The sequence below is a fragment of the Rhagoletis pomonella genome, unplaced genomic scaffold, assembly GCF_013731165.1.
Source record: "Rhagoletis pomonella isolate Grant_MI unplaced genomic scaffold, Rhpom_1.0 Rhpom_scaffold_00004, whole genome shotgun sequence".
NCBI lineage: Eukaryota > Metazoa > Arthropoda > Insecta > Diptera > Tephritidae > Rhagoletis > Rhagoletis pomonella.
Genome location: NW_023458558.1, coordinates 45,767,138 through 45,770,019, shown reverse-complemented (window position 1 = coordinate 45,770,019; position 2,882 = coordinate 45,767,138). Strand labels below are relative to the sequence as shown.

Here is a 2,882-nt window from a genome sequence, read left to right as displayed (position 1 = left end):
AATTTAAAAAAATCACAATGGTAGCTCTGAGTATTGCGCAATATTTAAGTATAGTATTACGGAGTGCACTCTATAAAAATTTGAGTTTTGGATTTTTTTTACACCGAAGTTGAGTTAATTGAGTAGATTACAAATTTCAAATTTTTTTAAATTTTTAGAATTTTTTTGAGTATGCAGTTTTGTAGCAAGTTTTATGCTTCTGCAAAATTGCGTTGATTTTTTTTATTTTTTATGCTGACGGCTTTTTGTAGTTTTTCTTATGGAAGAAAATGCGCAAAATCGCTTTCAAAGAAAATTAAAAAAAAAAAAATTAATGCCAGGTTTGCAATCGCTCTAAGCTTGCACTTTATTATACTAAAATCTAATGGGCTACAAAACAGCATACTCAAAAAAATTCAAAAAAAAATTGTAAATATGTAATGTACGCTTTTTACTCAACTTCGGTAACAAGAAATTCATAACTCAAATTACACTGGTCGACGGCCAAAATTTACCAGAGACGCCGTTATGAAATTCGTATGTAAAATCACCCCCTGATTCCGAAAATCAAGGTTATTTTTGAGATATTTGCAATTTACCGTTTTTGCAAAAAAAATAAAAATTGGGTCCACTTAATCATATATATCTCAAGAACGAATTAAGCAATTCCAAAACGGTTTGAAGCTTTTAAAAGGTAATAAAATTTTCTATAAACTGTGCATACAACACTTTTTGCTAGGCCCTGTAGATTCAAAGATAACGAACAATCATTACCGATTTTTTCAATTTTTTTTGTAAAAATATAAAAAAAATTGTACTTTGCGGGGAAGGATCTCGAAAACCTTTTATTTTTTTGCAGATTTTTTTTTTTCTCCCTAAGCTCTGTTGTATTACAAAAAAAATAAGCTATCATCGAAGAAAATCGATGCAAAACTACGTAAGTTATAAGCGATCAAATAAAAATACCCAGGTTGCGCAACTTCAATGTATGTACCTATACATACATACATATATTAAAGGTATTCCGGATAAACGAATAACACCATAACAATGATAACACTTTTTCTTTAAATAAATCAAATAGTACTTTTAATACTCGAATTGTATTATAGTAGGTAGAGTGGTTGCATCGAAAGGAAGAGTGGTTGGGTTCGAAACCTGCTGTAGGCATGTAGTTATAAACATGTATTTCCGTCAGTTATGGGTAAGTATGCAGGTAGATTTTCAAAATTATAAGACACAGAAAATTTCTAAAGGCTACATCTAAAACAGGTAGTATTTTCTTTTCCCGGCTTGTTATAAAAAGGAACCTTTCTGTCTAGGTAAGATTTGATTTTTTCAATTTTATTCTTGTTCCGAGTATAAATATGAGTTAATGCGCTTTGAAACTTCATAACATCTTCAAGGCTCGCCGGAGATAGTTCAGTTCATAAGTCTAGTTTCAAAACCGTGACTTATTAAAAAAAATAAAATGAGTAAAAGGACGCGAGAATTTGAGTGTAATAAGGATCCAGATATGTTCTGTTTCATGTGTGGCCAATATACTATCATAAGGCGACGACGAGTGTTCTCAGATCATATCAAAACTTTATACTCCAAGTATTTTGGAATTGAGCCTAAAAATGCTGAAAAACCATGGACACCGAACACTATGTGTACATCGTGTCGAGTAGAATTGATTCAGTGGGAATCAGGACAACAAACAAAATTTGATACACCAATGATATGGAGAGAACCTACTTGCCATTCAATAGAGTGTTATATTTGTCAAACAAAAGTACTTGGCGTTGGAAGATCAAGAGGAGTAACCTATGCTAGCGTACCTACAGTGACATTACCAGTACTACATTCAACGGCAGTTGCGGATCCAGTTCCATTGTCAACAGTAACATCTGAGTGCGGGGGATCAAGTTGTACTGAATTTCGCATGGAAAACGAAAGAAACGTTCTGTCACAAGCACAACTTAATGATTGGATAAGAGATTTGGAACTATCCAAGGAAAAGGCCGAGATCCACACTTCTCGTATGCAACAATTTAAATTTGTGTCATCCGATGTTAAGGTGACATATAGTAGAACTCGTCACGAACCATTTTCCAAACACTATACCAAGAAAGACAGTATATGCTACTGCAACGACATCCCTGGTTTATTCAAAGAGTTTGGTCAAACATATGATTCAAAAGAGTGGCGATTGTTCATAGACGGCAATAAACTGAGTTTGAAGGCTGTATTATTGCATATTGGTAACAAAAAGCCTTCTATCCCGATTGCACATGCAGTAAATACAAAGGAAACCTACGAGGAAATGCAAAAAATACTCAAATTTATAAAATATGAAGAGCATGATTGGAAAATATGTTCTGATCTCAAAGTCGTTGCAATAAGATAAAGGAAGGTATTTTTGTTGGACCACAAATAAGAAAGTTGATCAACAATAATCTATTCAAAGGACTACTCTCATCAGTTGAGGCAGCAGCGTGGGAATCCTTTGAAAAGGTCGTTGCTTCTTTTCTCGGTAGACACAAAAGCCCTAACTACGAGCAGATAGTGAACGACCTAATCAATAATTATGCGAAAATGGGCCTAAATATGTCTTTAAAAATTCACTTTCTCCACTCACATTTGAGCTCTTTTCCGGCAAATCTTGGCGACGAAAGTGATGAACATGGCGAAAGGTTTCATCAGCAAATGAAATTAATTGAGAATCGATATCAAGGATTCTGGGACGTCGCAATGATGGGTGATTACTGCTGGTTTCTCATAAGAGAAACCGATCCTAAACTGAATAAGCGTCAAAGTAGAACACATAATTATTTCGACAACATAGTAAAATCAAATTAAGATAAAGATTGTTAGAATATAGTATAAACATAAATAAATTTAAAAAAAAAAAGTTAAAA

The 2,882-nt window shown here is 33.4% G+C and overlaps 1 protein-coding gene across 2 annotated transcripts in view; it reads right to left on the bottom strand.

Annotated features, from left to right (window-relative positions):
- The window catches only part of LOC118737636, a 23,363-nt gene that overhangs the window by 8,789 nt on the left and 11,692 nt on the right, over positions 1-2,882 (bottom strand). The window lies entirely within an intron of this gene.